General features: G+C 35.7%; 1 pseudogene; it reads left to right on the top strand.

The window, feature by feature from the left end:
• Positions 1-7715: 7715 nt before the first annotated feature.
• LOC140531583 (poly(rC)-binding protein 2 pseudogene) lies at positions 7716-9143 on the top strand (annotated as a pseudogene).
• Positions 9144-23176: the final 14033 nt, after the last annotated feature.

The following is a 23176-nucleotide window of genomic DNA, read 5'->3' as shown; positions in this document are numbered from 1 at the left end:
ATTGATGGAGCATTTTTAAATTCTTTTAAAAACTTTTACTATATTGTAATTGTGTGTGTGTGTGTGTGTATTCCTACAGCTGTTAATTTTACATAACATCAGTTTACATGAGTCTTCCTGAGCGTTATAAGCATGGTTGTAATGCCAGTACTTTCTTAATACACATTTCATATTGGGATGAAATGAGATACTTGAAAGTCAATAAACATTTTAGCAAAAGAGTTTTACTTTGCCCTAACACAGCAAGGATATATAACAAGGATACAGGGACATTTAACTTCTCTGGACCCATCTCTCCTTGTCTCCATCTGGAAAGGCATCTGGTCAGTATGTCATCAGGTTTGTAGATAGTCAGTGTGTCATAATGGTTGGCAAACCCTGTGGTCTTAGGCACTGTTCAAGTCTGAGAGGTCCAGATTACACCCAGCTGAGACTTTTTATATCTCACAACCAGTAATTAAAATCAGGGAAGTAGGATCACTCAGGCCCTGAGAGCAGCTTTGTCTTCTATAGTAAAATGATGTTATAGGTGGGAAATGCTAATGCCATCACACCAGGTGTCCCTCTAGTATGTCTGTCTTCCCATAGTCCAAAAAAAGTGTATATATCCTTTTTTTCATGTGTCATAATCTCATGAGTAAATCTCAGAGTTTTCTCTGGTCATTTCTGATCTTTCTTGTCATTTCTCAGATCAGTAGCGATTTTTTATTTTTATGTGATTTTTGATAGTTTGAATTTCTTAATTTGTATAAAAATAGCTGATATTCCTTGAATACTTAATTTTTGGAAACAGTTTTGGTTATTATATATTTGCATCAATTTCTATATTCATGGATATAAAACCTTTATCAGTGAAATTTTCTGCAAAGATATTTTATCTATTTCCATTTTACTTCTAATCATATTGAGTTTGCTTTTGCAAAACTTTTTCAATGTATCAAAACTGTACAATTTATATTTTGTAATCATTTCTTCTTGTTTGGGGAAAACTGTTCTTCCCCTCTATAATGATGTTTTCCCATTTTTCCATTTTATTTGGAATTTTCATGTATTTAGTCGTATCTTCATCCTCAGTTCCTAAGTTAAGGTTTTATGCAAAGACTAGGCCATTCCCTCTCTTGCACTCTTGGATGAGCTGTTCATAGTTTGCATGGTCTTGTTTCCTCTGCAGTCTGGGTGCTACTGTAAATATTTGGATGGGGAGGTTGAGACTAGATCCTTTTCTTTGCTACAATGCCTACTTTCTCCCTTTGTGTTATGTAGCCTCAGTTGGATTCAAGTCAAGTGAACAAGTATTTATAAAGTTTCTACCATGTACCAGGCACTATGCTAAGCACTGGAGATAAAGAGAAAAGTTATAAAAGTGGGAAAATATTATTCTTTCAACGGGGCCACTTTCTACTGGGAGAAATAACATGCAAACAGCTATGGACAGATAAAACATATATATGATAAAAGGGAGAAAATCTTATAAAGAAATCTCTAAGGTTCTGGCTGCAGTCCCATCTTTTCTCTTTGCACAATCACCAACTAATAGTTGACTGTATCGTCTACTGGAGCCTTGACATATGCTGACCTGATGCTAAAATTTAGACTGGTTTTTAGTTTTATGGAGAACAACCTCTTGCCTACCCAGTACTATCAACTGAGAGTTGGTTCTGTGTCCTGTTTTGTCCATAAAAGGAGCACTGACATCAAATACTTTGGAAGACCTCTGGCTTTTTGCACAGTGCTAAGCACAGAGACTGATTCTGTCTCCCACTGCCATTCTGACAGGCAAGGGTCAAGATATTACTGGCCTAAAGAAGCTCTGGAATTTCTCCCTTTAAATCAGCTTGAATACTTCTAGGTCTCCTCTTGTGTATCTTGGCTTGTATGGTTGGACTTGTTGAAATCTATTTATGGTTTTATCATTATTTCCTCCGTATTCTTTTTGAATGTTTTTCTAGCTTGTTTATTGGATGGAGAGGACACTGGCTATCTAGACTTTCCCATCTTCTTCTTAACTACAAGACTCTTGCTGTTGCTTTTTCATGTAACATTTTAAATAATTTTTTAAAAACAGGAAGAGGAAAAGATTATCTCATCTCTTTTGTAGGCAGAAATAACATCTACGAACCAAAAAGCAATATTTTTCTATTCTTCCCTGTGACATTTATGTGTAGACTCCAATGTTGGTTTAATCTATCACTGTATTCTTATTCGGACAAGGGAGAAAATATAAGATCAATGATATCTAAGTGATGATGTATAATTCCAGAACATTGGAAAGACTTCTCCTTCTTATAATAGACAAATGTTGATAAAATTTAAGTAAACACACAATCATCTATACATGAATCATGAATATACAATTGAGAAACACTCTGTAGATCACCTACATTAAGGTCTATGGTTCAGCAAACCAAAATCATGTAAAACAGAATTTTTGTGACAATCCAATGCTCCCTGTCACTAGTGTTGATTATTTTGTCATTTTGTTACTAACTACTTATTCCCTGTGGTTTACTCCTACCTACTTGACATGTTTCTTTTAGCAACATAAGTATGATTATTTAAGGGGAAGAAGTACTGCCAATGTCTGAGACAATTATTCCTAGGGAGGTCCCTATCTTTCCTAAAGGTTAAAAAGGGAAGATATAGCAATCTGCTAGAATGGAAATGGTGCCCTTTATTTAGAAGAATGTGATTAGCCACAAATCTAAGTCTCATTCTAAAAGCTAATAAAACAATCTCAAATTTCATTATACTGTCATACTTTCAGTATAAGTGACAATGGTTTATTAAAAAATAATCAATAAAAAGATCTAAACAGCCATTGAGTTAGTGGAGGATTGTTTTTCACTGGGCTTACATAAGCTATGATCTTAGTTAGGAATTTTAAAGAGAACAAAATAGCCAATTCCATTTATTTTTCTAAGAAATATCATGATAGCACTAATGACAAATATCATGGCAGCTAATTGGTTTTTAGTTGCTTGAATCAAAAGTCCAAAGGAAATTATACGGATCAAGGTGCCTCATAAGGAACTGATAAGGCTCATTCTTTTCAAATGAACAAATGCAAAGCCACAATGAAAGTTTACCAGAGGTACATTTATGTATTCATGGTAGATAGAATGAAATCTTCCTAAAAAGTTACATATTATCATCTCAAAAGGTATCAGATATCTGCAGTGAGCTACTCCTGGGTTACTGGTTCATCCATCAGGGACGTCAAATTCTTGACCAATGGCACTCAGTTTCATAAAATTATATTATTATGCAAGTGAACTCTTATTGAAAAAAAAAACAAACAAACCATCAAGCCCAATCTCAAAGGGGCAAATAAGAGGAGGAAATTTTATCAAAAGGCAGCATGCAACCTGAGGAGACAGAAAACAGGTAGGGGGAAGGATGGGGTGGGGAATTTTTCATTACAATAATTCTGAGGACAGCAGAGGGGAAGGATTACCAGATAGTAGGTAAGTGGTAGGTATTTTTAAACAGCAATTGATAGAGTCACAGTACCATTAGTGTAAGGTATGTGTATGTATGTATATATACATATGTATGCATATATACATACATACAACGTGTGTGTGTGCATGTGTGTGTATGCAAAATGCTTTGTTTCACAGACATGGATTTGAATTTTGGCTTTAACACAATACTTGTGTAGCAGAAACAATTCTAATCAAAGGAAACAGATTTGATCTCCAATTTGGCCACTTACTGTTTGTCTAATCTTAGGCAGGATACTTAAACTTTCTGAGGCTCAGTTTTGTCATATGCAAAATGAAGAATAAGGGGCATGATCCACCTGATAACCAAATAGACAAATTCTACAACCCTCTTCAAACTCTAAACCTTAAAATAAAGGAATTAGGTTAGTCAGTCATTCATTTAATAAGCATTTTTTTTTACCACTTACTCTGTGCAGAAACTATACTAAGAAGAGAAATATAAGATAATCCATAGTTTCAAAGGGCTCACAGTCTAATGGGTAATAAAATATGGAAACTATTTTTTATAAAAAGGTTATGTAAAGGATAAAATGGAAATAATCAAAAGAGGGAGACATCACCAGTTAGGGAGATTGGGAAAGACTTTCTGTAGAGGGTACTTGACTGGTATTTGAAAGAAGACAGGAAAGTCAGAAACACAAATGAGCCAGCCATCCTGGGCTCCACCCAAAAAGGAGGCAACTGGAGGGATTCACCAAGGAAGAAAGGGACCAGATATTCCAAGGTGAAAAGCCATGGGGCAAGATGTATGTTCCAGTGTCAGAAGGCCCCAAGCAGTTTTGAGGTGTCATGGAACTGAAGCATCTTGATGTTGTAGTAGAATTCACTAAGACAAGAGAAGAAAATTAAAGGTACAGCTATGAGCAAGAAGGAGACGAAATTATCACTATTTGTGGTTGGCATGATGATTAATGTTAAGAAGCCTAGAGAATCAATAAAGAAACCTTCCTAATGGAGAGAGAAGTACAAGGCACACTGGAGCGATAGTAGCTACTCCTAGGGCTATCACTAAATGCTTGAAAGTCATCTGCTTGAACTTTTGGGAGTCAAGATGGCAGAGTAAACTATTAAGTGGTGCTCTAACCCTCCCTTGTTGACCTTAAAAAACTCAGAGAATAATGCCCCAGGAAAAAACCTGGAATAATGGAGCAACCAGAAGGGGTAAAACAGTCTTTAGCACAGGAGGGTACAGAGATTGATAGGAAGGGTACCTCTTGCTGTGTCTGAAGGGGACCAGTGAAGGACCAGAGACATCATAGCAAGCTCCACCTCAGCTGACAAGCAGGAGATCCTTAGCCCCAGGGGGGATGCAACTAGTAAGCACAAACACTAGGACCACAGGTGTCCCTTAACACAGCCAGGAGAATTAGGCAGACACCAGTACAAATGGAGTTCATGAGCCACTGATCCTGCCTATGTACTAGTGCAGCACTAGGAGAGGAGGAGACCTCCAAGAGTCAAAATACCACTCCTTCACACCTCACTACATAAGGTAGTAACCCCAAGGAAATTTCACCTGACCTTGGCTTTGGCACACACCACCAAGGTCAGGACCAGGTAAGCTGCAGCATTATATAACTTGTAGTTGAGAACATGAGAGGCCACAACACATGAAGTCAATAAACAGGCCCCAAGCTCCCAAAACCAGAAATGTGAGACAAAGCCCCATATGCCCCAGAAGCAGAGATACACATTAAAAGCCAGAAAAAAGGAATCACCATGAGCAAGAAGCAAGTTAGAAAAGCAAAGACCATAGAATCTTAGTACAGTGACAGGGAAGATCAAAATATGAATTCAGAAGAGGACAGCATTGACACTATACCCATATCTGAAACTTCAAAAGGGAATATGAAATGGCCTCGTGCCCAAAAAGCATTCTTAGAAGAGCACAAGAAGGATCTTAAAAGTCAAATTAGAGAGACAGAAGTACAATTGGCCAATGATTTTAAAAATACAATCAGCTCCTTGAAAAGTAACATTGATCAAGTAGATAAAGAGGTACAAAACATAACTGTAGAAAACAACTCCTTAAAAGGAAAAAATTGGGCAAATTGAAAAGGAGGTACAGAAGTTAACTTTAGAAAACAATCCATTAAAAATTACAATACAACAATTAGAAACTAATCACTCTATGAAACATCAATAATCAGTCAAACTACAATATAAAGAGTGCAATAGAAGAAAATGCAAAATATCTCATTGGAAAAACAACTGACCGGGAAAATAGATCCAGGAGAGAATATCTAAGAATTATTGGTGTCCCTAAAAGCCATGATGAAAAAAAAAAAGTCTCTTCAGAAAAGAAAAACCACACAGTATCTTCCAAGAAATCATCAAGGAAAACTACCCTGAGGTCCTAGAATCAGAGAGCAAAATAGTCATAGAAAGAATCAACTCAACACATCATGAAGAGATTTCCAAATTGAAAATTCCAAGGAATATTGTTAACACATTCCAGAATTGTCAGGTTAAGGAGAAAATATTGCAAGCAGCCAGAAAGAAACAATTCAAATACTGAGAAACTAGAGTCAGGATCACACAATACCTTGCAGTTTCTACATTAAAAGATCAGAGGGCTTACAATATGATATTCTGTAAGGAAAAGGGGCTTGGACTAAAAACCAAGGATCACTTACCCAGAAAAATTTAGCAAAATATTTCAGAAAAGGAGATGATCACTCAATGAAATAAGGTATTTGCAGAACTTCCCAATGAAAAGTCAAGAGATCAGTAGAAAACTTAATGTTCGAATAAAGACTCAAGAGAAGATTAAAAAGGTAAACAGAAGGGAAAAAAAAACTTGCTATTCAATATGAGTCAACTGTTTATATCCCAAATGGGAGGATGATACTTGTTAATCATGAGAACTGTAAATCTATTTTGATATTTTAAAGGGCTATACATAGGTAGAGGGTGTGGGTATAAATTAACTGTTGAGATAATAAAAAAACAATTAAAACATGCAAAGAGAGAAGAGAAAAGAAAGTAGAATAGTGTAAATTACAGCACGTGAATAGGCAGAAAACAGGGCAAGAAAGGAAGGAGATGAGCATTGTTGGAGTTTTACTCTCATGGGATTTTGTTCAAAGAGGGGATACCATTCTAAATCAAGAATAGAAATCTAACTTGCAGTGCAGGAAACAGGACTGAAAAGGGGAAAGAAAAGGGAAGGGATTGATAGGAGGAAGAGAAGACTAAGAGAGGCATTGGTCAAAAGTAAAACTTTTGAGGAGTGGAAAGTAGAAGGGAGAAATAAAATCTTGGGTGGGAGAAGGGGGATAAGAAAGAGAGAAAACACAAATACTAATCATAACTGTGAATGTGATGAACTCTCCAATGAAATGGAGGCGGTTAGCAGAATGGATTGAAAATAATAATCCTATAATATGTAGTTTACAAGAGACACATTTGAAACAGGGGGATTTATAAAGGGTAAAGGCAAAAGACTGGAGTAGAATATATCATGCTTCAGCTAAAGTAACTAAAGAAGGGGTAGCAATCCTCATCTCAGACAAAACAAAAGCAAAAATAGATCTAATCAAAGGAGATAAGTCACCAAAAACAATGAAGTAATATCATTACTAAACAGATATTCACCAAGTGGTATAGCATCCAGATTCTTAGAGGAGAAGTTAAGGGAGTTACAGAAAGAAACAGACAGCAAAATTATAGTAGTGGGGGACCTCAACCCCCCCCCTCTCTGAGCTTGATAAATCTAACCTCAAAATAAACAAGAAAGAAGTTAAGGAGGTAAATAGAATTCTGGAAATGGTAGATATGACAGACCTCTGGATAAAACTGAACGGGGATAGAAAGAAATCTTTTTCTTAGTGGTACATGGCACATGCACAAAAATTGACCATGTACTGGGGCTAAAAACTTCACAATCCAGTGCAGAAAGGCAGAGATATTCAATGCATGCTTTTCACATCATGATTCAATAAAAATTATATTTAGCCCAGATCAGCAGAGGCAGCAGCTGGAGCAGCTGCAGCCCTCGCCCTCTCCTGCCCACCCGCTCCTGCCCTCCGCCGCCCTCCACCCTCCCCAGGTTCGCTCTCCCTCCTTCCTCCTCCACCCCCCATTCCTCCTCGGCCCGCCCGTGGTTACCCCCTCACCTTCCCGCCCGCTGCTATTGTTCCACCCCCGGCCTCCAGCCCTTCCATTTACCTCCCGCTCCCCCTTTTCCCTTCACTTGCCTCACGCCAGAAATTTTTGGCTTCCACTCCCACCAGTGACCAAAGACTTGACCACTTTAAGAAGTCCAAATCCCCAGAACACTGCTCAACATGGACACCGGTGTGATTGAAGGTGGACTAAATGTCACTCTCAACATCCAGCTACTTATGCATGGAAAAGAAGTTGGAATCATTATTGGAAAGAAAGGAGAATCGGTCAAGAAGATGCTTGAAAAGAGTGGCGTTCATATCAACCTCTCAGAAGGGAATTGTCCTGAGAGAATAATTACTCTGGCTGGACCCACCAAAGCCATCTTTAAAGCCTTTGCAATGATTATTGACAAACTGGAAGAGGACATCAGCAGCTCTATGACCAATAGTACAGCTGCCAGCAGACCGCTAGTCACCCTGAGGCTTGTGGTCCCTGCCAGCCAGTGTGGCTCTCCCATTGGAAAAGGAGGATGCAAGATCAAGGAGTACAGGGGCTCAGGTCCAGGTGGCAGGTGATATGCTACCAAACTCAACTGAGCGGGCCATCACTATTGCTGGCATCCCTCAATCTATCATTGAGTGTATCAAACAGATCTGCGTGGTCGTGTTGGAGTATCCCTCGAAGAACGTGACCATCCCGTATCCGCCGTCTAGTTCTCCAGTCATCTTTGCAGGTGGTCAGGACAGGTACAGCACAGGCAGCATCACTGTGAGCTTTCCCCACACCACCCCATCCATGTGCGCCTCAACCCTGACCTGGAGGGACCACCTCTAGAGGCCTATACCATTCAAGGACAGTATGCCATTCCACAGTCAGATTTGACCAAGCTGCACCAGTTGGCAATGCAACAGTCTCACTTTCCCATGACTCATGGCAACACCAAATTCAGTGCAGGCTTGGATGCATCTGCTCAGGTTACTTCTCATGAACTCACCATTCCAAATGACTTAATTGGTTACATAATCGGGCGTCAAGGTGCCAAAATCGATGAGACTGGTCAGATGTCTGGGGCTTAGATGAAAATTGCCAATCCAGTGGAAGGATCTACTGATAGGCAGGTTGCCATCACTGGATCTGTTGCCAATATTAGCCTGGCCCAAAATCCAATTAATGTCAGCTTAGAAAACGCTAAACCCTCCTCCCAGGCAGCCTCCGTCAAGATCCCTGATCACCTCAGCATCAACCTCTCTCAACCCTCCACCCCTTCTTCTTCTTCTTCCTCCTCCATCACCACCCCCTTGCTTGCCACAGCGGAGACCTCCGACTCACCCCCCAGCCTCCCCAACCCTCTTCCACCCGTCCCTTGTGTCTCCAATCTGCTTGGCATGAAACCCATCCCTCTCCTGATTCTAAATGTGTTTGCTGCTAAGGGGCCTGGGACTTCCACTGCCACCACCACCACTTCTGCTGTGCCATGCGTAACTAACAAACTGAAAGCTGAGAAAGCTGAGATTTTCTCCCTACTGATGGCAGATTTCTGGGGCACCCCTTCAAACGTGTTTCTGGGCTTTATTTTTTTTTCCTTTGTGTTAATATTGGTGAAAACCAAAATAATTGTGAGCTTGTGACCTTCCTTGGTACTTTTGTGGGGGAAGGAGCGGGGCGGGGGGTGGGGGGGATCCTGGCTTAGGTTCAGGCCAGTTGAGCTGAATGTTTGCCTGTTTCAGAGTCTGTGAGTTGTTGAATTCCTTATCTAGAGCCATAGCTGTTGCTTCCTTCCTTCCCTCCTCCTCCCCCAACTCTTCTCTCCCTCTCCTTCCTTTTTCCTTCAACTTTTCTGTAGCTTTTTCTGCTTTGCAATATGACAATGTGTTTAGGGTCTGTGTTTATTGAATAAAGGCTACTCTGTTAAAAAAAAATTGTATGTAATAAAGGACCATAGAAAGATATACCAAAAATAATTGGAAACTAAATAATCTAATACTAAAAAATGAGTGGATCAAAGCACAAATGATATAAACAGTCAATAAGTTCATTTAAGGGAATGACAATAATGCAACAACCTACTAAGAGTTATGGAATGCAGCAAAAGTAGTACTTAGGGGAAGTTTTATCATTCTGAATGCTTACATTAATAAAACAGAGACAGAGGAGATCAATGAATTGGGCATGCAACTGAAAAAATTAGATAAAAAAACAAATTGAAAATCCCCAAGTAAAATCCAAATTATAAATGCTGAAAACCAAAGAAAAATTAATAAAATTGAAATTAAGAAAACTATGGAACCAATAAATAAAACTAGGATTTGGTTTTATTGTTTGGAAAAACAATAAAATGAATAAAACTTTAGTCAATTTGATTTTAAAAAAGAAAGAAAAGCAAATTGCCAATATCAAAAATGAAAAGAGGGAACTCACCTGCAATGAAGAACAAATTAAAACAATAATTAGAAATTATTTTGCCCAATTGTATGCCCAAATATTTGACAACCTTAGTGAAATGGATGACTATTTACAAGAAATATAAATTGCTCAGATTAACAGAGGAAGGGATAAAATAGTTAAATAACCCCATCTATGAAAAGGAACTTGAACAATCCACCAACGAACTCCCTAGAAAAAAATTTTCAGAGCCAGATGATTTTACAAGTGAATTCTGTCAAATATTTAAATAACAGTTAGTTACAACGCCACATAGACTACTTGGAAAAATTGGTGAAGAAGGAGTCCTACCAAATTCTTTTGATGATATAAATATGGTTCTGATATTTAAACAAGGGAGAGGCAAAACAGAGAAAGACAAGTACAGACCAATTTCTCTAATGAATATAGATGCAAAAAAACTTTAATAAGATATTAGAAGAAAGATTATAGCAACTTATACACTCTGATTAGGTAGGATTAATACCAGGAATGGACATTTGCTTCAATGTTGGGAAAACTGTCAGTAAAATTGATCATAGCAACAAAAACCTAACAGAAAACATGGAATTATTTCAATAGATGAAAAAACAGCTTTTGACAAAATACAACACCCATCCCTATTGAAAACACTGGAGAGCATAGGAATACATGGAGCCTTCCTTAAAATGGTAAGTTTCATTTGCCTTAAACCATCAGCAAGCATTATATGTAATGAGGATAAGCTACATGCACTCCCAATAAGATCAGAGGTGTAACAAGAATGTCCATTATCACCACTGTTATTCAACATGGTACTAGAAAAGTTAGCTTTAGCAATAAAGGAAGAAAAAGAAATTGAAGGAATTAAAATAGGCAAGAAGAAACTAAGCTACCTCTCTTTGTACACGATATGATGATATACCTAGAGAATCCTATAAAATCAAGTAAAAAATACTTGAAAAAATAAGCTTTAGCAAAGGTGTAGGATACAAAATAAAGCTACGTAAATCATCTGCATGTTTGTATATTATTCATAAAGCCCAACATCAAGAGATAGAAGGAGAAATTCAATTTACAGTTATTGTAGACACCATAAAACATTTGGGAAATAAATAAACCAGAGACTATAGGAACACAAGTAGGAAATACTTTTCACTCAAATAAAATCAGATCTAAATAATTGGAAAAGCATTAATTGCTTGTGGGTAGGCCAAGTAATATAGTAAAAATGACAGTTCTTTCTAAATTAATTTATTTCTTCAGGACCATACCAACCAAACTACCAAAGTTATTTTTAGAGCTAGAAAAAAATGTAAAGATTCATCTGGAATAACAAAAGGTCCAGAATATCAAGGGAATTAGTGGGGAAAAAATGCTAGGGAAGGTAGCCTAGCCATACTAGATCTTAAATGGTATTATAAAGCAGCAATCATTAAAACCACTTGGTACTGGCTAAGAAATAGAGGGGTAGGTCAGTGGAATAGGTTAGGTAAACAAGACACAATGATAGTCAATGACTATTGATAAACCAAAAGGCCACAGCTTTTGAGATTAAAAAAGTTACTCTTTGATAAAAACTGCTGAGGAAAGTGGAAAATACTGTGGCAGAAATAGGGCATAGCCAATGCCTGACATCCAGAATATAGTTCATACCAAAATAAAGTTCAAATGGGTACAAGGTCTATGTATAAATGCTAATAATATAAACAAATTAGGGAAGCAAAGAAAAGTTTATTTGTCAGATTTATGGAGAATGAAGTAATTTACAACCAAATAAGTGATAGAGAACATTATATATTTCAAAATGTATAACTTTGAATGCATTGAAGTGAAAAAGTTTTGCAGAAGCAAAGCCAATGCAACTAAGGTTAGGAGAGAAGCAGAAAACTGGGAAAGAATTTTTAGACTAGTGTCACTGATAAAGGCATCATTTCTAAAATATATAGAGAAGTGAGTTAAATTTACCAGAATGCAAATCATTCCCCAATTAATAAATGGTCAAAGGATATAAACAGACAGTTTTCACAGGAAGAAATTAAAGCTATCTATATTCATGTGAAAAGTGCTCTAAATCACTATTGATTAGAGAAATGCAAATCAAAACAACTCTGAGGTATCCCATCATACCTATCAGATTGACTAACACCAGAAAATAGGAAAATAATATATATTGGAGAAGATGTGGGAGAGTTGGAAAACTGATTCATTGTTAGTTGAACTGTGAGGTCATACAACAATTCTGGAGAACAATTTGGACCTATGCCCAAAGGACTATAAAAATGTGCATAAACTTTGACCCAGCAATAATGCTTCTACCATTGTATCCCAGAGAGATTATTAAAATCCGAACAAGATGCACATTTATAAAAATATTTACAACAGCTCTTTTTGTTGATGTGACAGTATGCCCATAAATTGGGGGATGTCTGAACAAGTTGTTCTATACGAATGTAATGAAATATTATTGTGCTATAAGAAATGAGAAGCAGGCAGATTTCAGAAAAACCTGGAAGGACTTACATGAACTCTTGCTGAGCAATGTGAGCAGAACCAGGAGAACATTATACATGGTAACAGTCAGTGTGTGTAGAATATTTTTGATAGATTTAGTCCTTCACAGGAATGCAAGGGCCTTAAATATTTCCAAAAATACTCATGATGCAAAATGCCATCCACATCCAGAGAAAGAGCTATGGAATCAGAAAGCCGAATTTGTTATATCTTGTTTTGTTTTGTTTTCATGGTTTCTCTCATTTGTTTTATTTCTTTTATGCAACATAACTGATGTGAAAATGTGTTTAAGTATGTGTAGAACTCATATAAGGTTGCATGCTGTTTGGGGGAGGGAGGGTGGATGGAGGGGGAGAAAATTCCAACTTACAGAAGTAGTTGTTGAAAGCTGAAAACAAATAAATTAATACATTCGGGGGGCAGGGGACGAAACCTTAACAATGACTAGCTTTAACAACAAAGAGAAGTTCAAAATAACTCTCACCCCCACCCCCCAAAAAATTAACTGCCTTTGTGTAGCAAAATACAAATAACAAAACTCAAGGAAGGAACAAGAGAAGTAAGCTCCATTAGAAATAAATGCAAATTAAATAAACCCTCTGGTTATCAATTGAGCAAGGTAGAAATATAGATAGTGTAATAGAGGTTATCAAGATGTTATCAAGCCTGAGACTTGCTATAGGTGGAAAATGTTAATCCTTGCACATCAGGGTTCCCTTTACTCTGTCTGTCCTCCCATAGCCCCCAAAATATATAAATTTCCCCTTTTGTCATGTGCCACAATCTCATGAGTAAGACTCATAAGGTTTTTTGTTGTTTTGTTTTGTTTTTCTTTTTGGTCATTCCTCTAATTAGTAGTGATTTATAACATCAAAAACCTCCTCTGGCTAAAAGACATTCCAGAGAAAACCTGGAGTTGGACATTCTCCATTGCCACATCTCCTATACTTGGAGAATGGTCTCTTCTAGTGATACATTTGCCCTGTCCTTTGTAAGGGTGATTGGAATGATATAGAAATATCTTGACCTTTCTGACAGTAATTGGGAGATAAGGTTGCATAAAAGATAATTGATTGTGAACAATTGTGTATAGTGGACAGTTAAGCAGGAAATAAAGAAATATTACCCACACTTCCACTACCTGAAGCTCCCTCTTCTTTCTCTTTCCAGAAAAACAAAATGGAAATCGTCCTCTGTTATTTCTTATGAGAGATTGATAAGTGACACCCTCACCTAGTCAGCATTTTATTTATTCATTCACTTCTTTACCTGCTAATTTGTTTATTTATCTATGATTTATCTTCATTCATTCCTTTGTTTGTTGATTATTAATCTGTTTATTTGTCTTTTTAACACTTTCTATTCATTTTTGTTGGCTTTCTTGCTTGTTTCCAATCAGTTTATCAGTTTATCAAGATCATATCAAGTATGTACAACAAATATAGCAGATAGGATGAAGTTTAATGGCAACAAGTATAGGATAGTGCTTTTAGATTAGAAGGGAAAAACTCGAAATGGTTAATCAAAAGATAAATAAACATAGGAGAAAAAATTTAGAATTTAAGACTTACTAAAAATGTCTTAGACGACAGCTAATCCTGATATAGACTCAGAAAAGTGAAGTGATTTGCCTAGAGTTACACAATATTAGTTACAAAGTCAAGGAAAAATCTATTTTATGAGCCTCTGTTCAGAGTTCTTTCCAGTCAATCATTATCACAAGTTTTGCTGAAAAAGTTGTTGCCATCAACATCATTTAGTATTTATTGAGTGTCCACTATGCTGAAAACTACTTGATCCTATGAAAAAGCTAATGAATTCAGATAACCTAGTCTAACCACTTTTGATTGAATTAGTGGTGTGCATACCAATATATTGTACATATTGGTATGATCAACTACAGCCAGACACACTGTGCATTGGCCTAAACATCATGTCGGGATTTTGGTCCACTTTGAGCATGAAGGACAAACAACAACAACAATCAAGTATTGATGGGGGAAAACTAAGATCGTCTTATTCAAAACATGTGTCAGTTTCAAAGAGGTGATGAATAGAAGTTCTAGAACTGCAAATGAAAAACCAAAGAAAAATATAAGACTCTAAACAGTTTAGTTCCAATAACTACGAAACTGTCAATCTTTATTTTAGTAAGACATGTATACAAATGCTTTGCTGTTGAATTACAAACTCAGCACATAAGAAAAAAATCACATTTTTTTGGTCAGTTCTTTGTGCTGCTCTTCAAAGGATGAATAATAGAAACAGCTAATGACATTAAATAAATTGTCATTCTTATAAATATGTAGTGTATGAATCCCCAATCTGGAAACACTGAGCAAGCATATTAACTTCTTCACCTCTTTGTTGTCTAATCACTACTTACCCCATTATCTTCTATCAGTCAAATTCCATTTCTTTTCAATTATTTTTACATTCTCTGACAAAAATATTTATGAAAGTAGGAATATCATCTGACTCATATTGGGTAAATGGCAATTCTTCCTTGATTTTGCTGTCAATACTTTTTTTTTCACCTGGGAGGGTCAGAACTTCTATTGAAAGTTAGACTACAAGACAAAGGTGTTCTCAGATCCTGCATGTTTTTTGTTGTTCAAACTGTGCCTGGCTGCTGGGAGCTGAGGTAAACTCAGAAATTGTTGAGATGAGACTAATAACCTTGGGAAAGACTCCAGTGTCTGACCTGGTGCTGGATGGAAACCATGCTCAGCAAGCACTTATTAGGCACCTACTGTGTACCAAGACATTGTTTTAAATTCAAGTTGGTGTGGTGTGTACTGACTAGTCAAGCTTGAGGGTATAATTTAATAATTACTGGTAATTACATAGCACTTTAAGGTTTGTAAACACTTTACAAATACTGTGTGATTTTATTCTTAAAATAATCCAGGGAGAAGTGCTATTATTTCTCCCCATTTTAGGGTTAAAAATCAATTTAAATGTGTAATTGCCAGCAACTGGTGGATTGGAGGCACAGCGGTTATAAAAAAGAAAGAGATAACAGCAACAGGGGCTAGGCAAGCCTGTACCATCTGTACATCACTGGTTTATTGAGCTGAGGGTCAAGATTTATATACTCTCTTAAGCAAGTACTCAAGCCCTTATTCCCATGAGAATATTTTTAGTTCACATTTTTCACTTCCGAATCTTAGCTTCTTCTGTGTAACAACCTCGGGGGACACAATGAGGGTCAGGACAATCTCATCTTTGCTTATCAGGACTAGGATGGTGCACCAATCCTGAGAACGTCAGCCTTTACGCTAGTACAAGTCTCAAGTACCTCACATTCTGCACTCCATCAGAAATGGCCCTCTACATGTAATATCACATATAAAGTATAGCATCCATTATGTATTATATCTCTGAACTAGCCAAAGCTATTGATTCATTTTCAAGGGGAAAAATGTATGTATAACGTATACTCTCTATAATAATAATTATAACAAATATGCATTTGGCATAAAAGATAATATATTAATGTATATGTCTGTATGCACATATCTATAATGTACATAATATATATGTAAAAATTTTAGCCAAATTCTGTATAATATAAACTCAGGAAGAAGAAAAAAGGAACCCTATGCATTAGTTAAAGGAAACAAGCAAAACAATTCAAAAGGAAAATGGCTTTCAACACAATCATGCACATGTACACATAAAAACTCTTTGGAAATAAATCAGGCCCAGGGGATTCAAATGTATTTGTTGGTCTTTTCATGGAGGGCAGGGAGAACAACATTTTCCAGTAATATTTTTCTTACTTATCTAGTCAAGGAGAAAGGCATTCCTCTGGAACACTTATGTTGAAGGGTGATTGTTGTATAGTACTAAGTCTTTTCCTTGAACATATTAAGCCAGCATCCTGAACTTATATTAAAACTATAATTTAAGCTCTTAGACTCTATAAAGTGTTGCAAACTCAACATGGCTTTCCAATAACAAAAAAATCCCCAGAAAATATTTCACTTTTCTTTTCATTGCTAAATTTTGCAAGTAAATGCTTTCATACTCTTTAGGAAAGTGGCATTGGCTTTGTATAGGAGGGATCACAAAGGTGAAAGAGAATTTTTAAATGATGAGAAAAAATACAATGTTGCGTCCAAAAGCGAGTTTTATTTTAAGGAAAGAGAATTGGAAACATAAGCCAGGGATGTAGTATTTTTTGGTAGACTGTTTTTAAAAAAATGCGATTTATGCATTGTAAATAAATTAAAGAGCTTCAAGGTATGAATAAATATACATGCAAAACTGGTTCAGTGGCTATAAATGAACAAAATGAAAAATCTGGTATGATCAGTTCAAACTGTGTTTAAACTAGTCGTGCGTGTAGTATAATAATCTAGCCCCTTTCTTCATCTTTGGGCACTTAGGTCGTACAGTGGGTAGGATGCCCAGCCTGGAGTGAAGAAGCCTCATCTTTCTGCATTCAAATATGGTTTCAGACACTTACTAGCTATGTGATTCTGGAAAAGTCACATAATGCTATTTGCCTCAGTTTCCTCATCTGTAAAATGAGCTGGAGAAAGAAATGGCAAGCGACTCTAGTATCTTTGCCAAAAAACTGCAAATTAGGTCAAGAAGAGTTGAACACAACTGAACAACAGATCTTCATCTTTTCAACAATCAGTACAAGACGTCATCAAATATTTCTTTAAAATCTAGATAAACTGTAACTATAGCATTTGACTGATTTCCTAGTCTAACAATTGTGTCAAAAGATGAGGTTAGTTCAATAACTGCTTTTGTTTGTTTATATGAATCCATATTGGTTTTTTATGATCATTGCTTCTTATTCTAATTTTAGTTATACTTAAATATATCATTCTAAAATTTTATAAGCATCAAGGTCAAGATCAATGACCTATGATATTCACACTTCATTCTTTATTGTTTTGAAAACTGAGACACTTGTTATTCTCAAATCCTAAAATGGTCTTTTCAGTTCTCTACAATTTTTCAAAGATCACTGGCCATGACTCATTAATCACATTTGCTATTTCTTTAAAACTTCCTGGTCTGATAATTTATTTGAATGCATGAGAAAGAGCTGGCCATCCTCATATCACCGTGATTATCTTGAGTATCAACTTTCTCTGTCAATTTTGTTCTTGATTTTCCCAACTAAAGATCATTCTCTTTGACAGATAAAACAGAAATAAAATGTTTTGAGTAACTCTTCCTTCTCTCTACTATGACATATCATCTTCCTATTAATTCCGAGCAATGATACTATCTATTCTTTAATTCAACTTTTCCCTGATATCACCAAAAATATAATTTTTATTATCCTTAAGTTTCCTTGTTGATCTCAGCTGATTTTTTTTAGCACTTCTGAAATATTTTTAAGGAACTGAATGATGCTCTTTTACTTAAGCTTCCCAACTTGCTTCTGTCTTCTGTTCATATACTTTTTAAATCTGACTTGTTTGATGGGCTTCTACAGAAGCTCTTTAGACAGATTCACCTTCTGTTCTTCCTCTATGAGCATTTTCCTATCTCTCCTGAACTTATTTCTGTTGTAGAATTTGAGAACATGTGCTTTCCCTGAACATTTTGAAATCTACTCTTCCAAATTCTAGGTTGTATATTCCCAAATTACCTCTTAATGTCTATTACAAATTAATTTGCTAACTACAATCAACTGTTCACCACAGATGCAGTGCCATGAGTAGAAATTTAGAATATTTGATTCCAGAATGTAATGAAAGTTGATTGATGGTATGCACTACGCCTAGAGCTAGTAAAAATAAAGTTAATCAAAATATAATGATTGACCTCAGAGACCATATCATCTAGTAGCAAAAATAAGCCAAGTATATACATTTTTATTTAATAGATCCTATGATCTTGCTAACATGTATTCTCCCTCGCAAAATGTAGATCATGATGCATCCATGCTAACTCAGTGTGATTTTTCCATGCCTTCCCATGAATCTCCCACAGCGTTTCTAAGTGGTGGAGACTTCCCACTTTATTTCTTAACTTTAAATAGGTAAAAAATAAAACCATCTGCTATTACTCATAGTGTTACATAATTGATTCTTTTTTTTTTAAATGTCATTAGAAACACTGCAAGATTAGATGATTGTGTTACATGGAATAACTATTTACAATAAAATCAATTCCTTTATTTACAGCTAATTGGAAAGATGACTCAGAGGTCATTGGAGAGGCAAAGTCCTTCTCTTGTTTGTTTTATTTTATATTAAATACATAAATATTGATATTTTACTTTTCTTTTAATAACGTATCACTTTTGATCATAACAAATATACTCCAGTATTTCAATGGATCTGTGTTTTCATTAATGTGGGTGTTCCTACCACGATGGAAATAATCACTCATGCATGGCAGGCAAACTCATGTAGCATTTCTTCACAAAATTTCAGTACACAGGATCCACTTAAAATACTGGAGCTTTTTCTTATGTTCTCTTGACACTGCATGGATGTCATGGGAACATATAGACTGTCTATTCATTACCCCTTGCTCCGTCTATATGACCAGTATATTTTTCTGGTCAAACCACCTTTAAGAGCCCCCTTCATTCCATGACTACCAGTGTTCTTCAGCAAATTTTCTTCACCCTCGTGACCACTCTTTCAAACTTTAATTTCTATATAAATTCTTTCTGAACACTTATAACATACCCAAATATCCCCCATCTTAAACACTCTCATTTGATTTGAACATCTCCACTAGCAATCCTCCTATATCTTCTTTTTCATTTCTTGACTAAGATCCTTGAATATTCCATCTATACCAGGTGCCCCCACTCCCTCTCTTCTTATTTGACTCTAAACTCTATTCTGATTGATTTATGTTTTTAAATTAAATATTCTTGCTCATTTTATCAATCAATAAATCAATAAAACTATATTAATTGCTTGCTATGGGACTCTAATTACAAAGAATGAGATTATTACTACTCTTAAGTAGCTTACTTTCTGTTAGGAAATATAAAATGTAAAGATACCAGCAAATACCAAATAAACACATCCCAAATAAAGAAAACTTAATCTCACTTAGTTGGTAGAAGAGGGTATACTAACAGTTATTGTGACCAAGAAAGGCTTCATCTAAAAAGTGGTGTTGTAATTGAGTCTTGAGAGAGGTGAGGCATTGATTACATGTGGTGAGATGGAGGTACAGATGGAGGTAAGGAGAGAATGCTTTCAAGGCATGGGACATGTTTGATGCAAAAGTAATGATATGGAGGATGAAGTTCATGTCTTCTGAGGCACAGAGAGAAGAACAGTTCAGACTTCAAAGTACAAAGAGATAAATAATGTGTAAAGAGGTTCGAAAGATGGGGAGTAGGCATTGTAAAAACCTTTTTATTTTAGATGAGAGGAAATGGTAATCATCAAATTTCAATGAATAAGAAATAACATTGTAGTTCTACATTTAATGAAAATCACTTTGCCAGGTATGGGAAGAGTAAACTAGAGTGAGGAAAGCCTTGAGGCAGAGAGATGAATTAAGATGTGATCAAAACAGACCAGTTAGAAGCTGATGAGAGACTGAACTAGTGTGGTGATTATATAAGTAGAGAGAAGATCCTTAGAACCAATAACTGTTGCCCTTGTAGTATCCATGTCAGTACCAGTAAAAGTTTGCGATATGAACTTAGAAAGGCGCAGTACAAGGAATTCCATAATAATATTTTCAATTTTTTCTAACATTGTATACAAATGTTTTCTGCCTCAGAGGCTTCATCATTCATTTCGCTTTTCTGTGGTTCAAACACCATTATATTCATAGGTAACATGTCTATTAATAGCTTAAAGGAATGAAAGTACTGCTTTTATATGAGAGAAGACAAAGGGAAAAGAGAAAGCACAGCAGTCTATTCTGTCCCATCATTTTCCAAAAGGAGTGTTTCAATTCATCCATTCCATGATTTCTAAAATGAGCTCAAGTTTCTATTCTACTTACTATCCATAAGATTTCTCAAGGTTGCATGCTACTTAAACAAAAACGTCTTAGATATATGTAAGTAACTGGAAAGGCTTAGATATGTGATAATAGATTAGAAGGGTGAAAAAATGGTTTATCAGTCTCTTTGCTCACTATATTTGGTAGCAGCTACCTACCATATAGGAAGTTTCTTTCTTTTTTTTCAAATTGTATCAGATGTCGCCTGTCATATTATCACCTGTTGTTATAAAAGAGTTTGAATTCAGGCAGTTGAGTGTGCACACTGTAAGATATTTTTCAAATTTATATTTCTAGATAGGTATCTGATGCAATAAAGTCAAAATATCAAAAGACATCTGTAGCATTTATAGCTGTCAAACTCCTTTCACATACATTATTTCATTGATCTCTACTACCTAAGAAGTAGACAGGGCAAATGTTCTTCTCTTCTTTTACTGATAATTAAAATGAGGCAAATATAAGTTGAATAAATTGCCCAAGGCCAAACTACTTAGAAAGTGTGAGAAGTAGATTTAGAAGTCAATTCATCTGTGTCATTTAATCTTCCTTCAAAAATATTTGTTAGCTGGCTTATTTAACCTTTCTGGGATTCAATTTTCCCACCTGGAAAAAAGAAATCTATGTTACCAACTGATTCGAGTTATTTTGGTAGTACTTTGTAAAATTAAACTCATTCAAGAATGTGGGTTATTGCTTTTCTTTTCATTATAACTAATATTGAAATAGTTGTAAATTCGATCTTTCAATTGTAGGATTTCTCGTCAACATCAGGTTCCACTGAATTTAACTCTAGAAGTTTGGGTTGTGATCCTTTATAGACTAGTCCTTAACAAATGATGTTTGAGTGATTGATTGATAGCATAGCATGTTCTTTTCACTCTATTTATATAAAGAGGTGAACTTGACAATGTGCTCAATCAGTTTAACAGTTTAATTGACAGCACCTGCTGCTTCTCTACAAGGTGTGATAATTCTTTGACATCTGTGGGAACACCAAGTTGCTAACAATAATATCTCAATGTGACAGTTTTTAAGCTCTACATCCTTTGAAGGTTTTTTTGATCACTCTGGTTAGAGTAGGCCCCCTCCTCCAGAGGAGAAAGAAGAAATTGTTTTAGCCTAGAAAATCTTCTGTTTGGGTGAAGTTTAATCTTTCTCCATCCATAATCTGTCTATATCCTAGCAATAGCTCCTACTCCTGTCTTGTTTTCTCTTTGCTTTTTCTCTTTTCTGGAACTCACATATTTAGATTTTTCTGTGCCTAAAAACTTATACGCTAGAAATGTCTGTTTGAAGGGCATAGATCTCATCACCAGAAAACTCATTATCCTTTTAAATTCTACCAGAGTGAGTTCAGCCAACATGCAAGAAAGATTCAGTTGAGCTCTCCCAATATTTCCCTCTCAGCAACTTTAAAATAATGTTTAAAATCAATCTAGAATGGCAGAGCCAACAAAAAAATTCAAGAAAAATAAAGTAAAAAAAAAAAGTATTCTTCAATCTGTACTTAGACAGCATCAGTTCTTTGTCTGGGGATGGATCGCATTTTTCATCCTCAGTCCTTCAGAGTTGTCATTGATGATTGTATTGCTGAGTATAGGTAAGTAATTCACAAGTGATCATCTTACAATATTGCTGTTATTTTGTATATAGTACATTTCACTTTGCAGTAACCTATGCAAGTTGCACAATAGTATTCCATTACATTCATATACCACAACTTGTTCAGCTATTCCTCAGTTGATGGGCATCCCCTTGATTTGCAGGTCTTGGCCACCACAAAGAGAGCTGCTTTAAATATTTTTTTTACGTATAGGTTCTTTACCTTTTTTTATCTCTTTTAGGATACACACCTAGTAGTGATATTGTTAGGTCAAAGGGTATTTATGATTTTTATAACTTTTTGGTAGTTCCAAAGTGCTCTACAGAATGGTTTAAGTAGTTCACTACTCTAAGAGAATTTTGATATCTCATTTTTTCCACATCTCCTTCAACATTTACCATTAACCTTTTCTGACCTATTAGGCAATCTAATAGTTATAAGGTAGTACCTCAGAATTGTTTTAATTAGCATTTCTCCAGTGAATAATGAGTTAGAATATTTTTTCTTATAAATATAGATAGCTTTAATTACCTCATGTGAAAACTGATTGCATATTTTAATCATTTATCAATTTGGGAATGGCTATTTAATAAGTTTGATACAGTTCTCTATATATTAGAGGAATTAGACTTTTATCAAAGAAACTCCAACTTTTTTCACAGTTACTATTGCGAAGTGTACTTCCCTTCATCATATTTCTCATATCGTCATTTATTTATTCTCTCCTTTCATCCTGTCCCTCCTCAAAAATATGATAGCATCACCACTCCTTCTGTTATACCCTTCCCCTTCTATTTTCCTACAGAGTAAGAGATTTCTACAAGCAATTGCCTGTATATCATATTTCCCAAGTTAAAGGTAAAAACAATTTTAGTGTACATTTTAAAAATTCTTGAATTCTAAATTATCTCCAATTACCCTTGCTTCCCATTGAAAAGGCAAGCAATTAAATATAGGTTATACATGTGCAATCATACAAAAAATTTTCATAATAGTCATGCCTTGAAAGAATAACTATATTTTCCTCCATCCTATCCTGCCTCCATTTCTTCTATTCTCTCCTTTCACCCTTCCCTCC

The sequence above is a fragment of the Notamacropus eugenii genome, chromosome 3 (assembly GCF_028372415.1).
Source record: "Notamacropus eugenii isolate mMacEug1 chromosome 3, mMacEug1.pri_v2, whole genome shotgun sequence".
Taxonomy (NCBI): domain Eukaryota; kingdom Metazoa; phylum Chordata; class Mammalia; order Diprotodontia; family Macropodidae; genus Notamacropus; species Notamacropus eugenii.
This window is presented reverse-complemented; position numbering and strand designations above follow the sequence as displayed.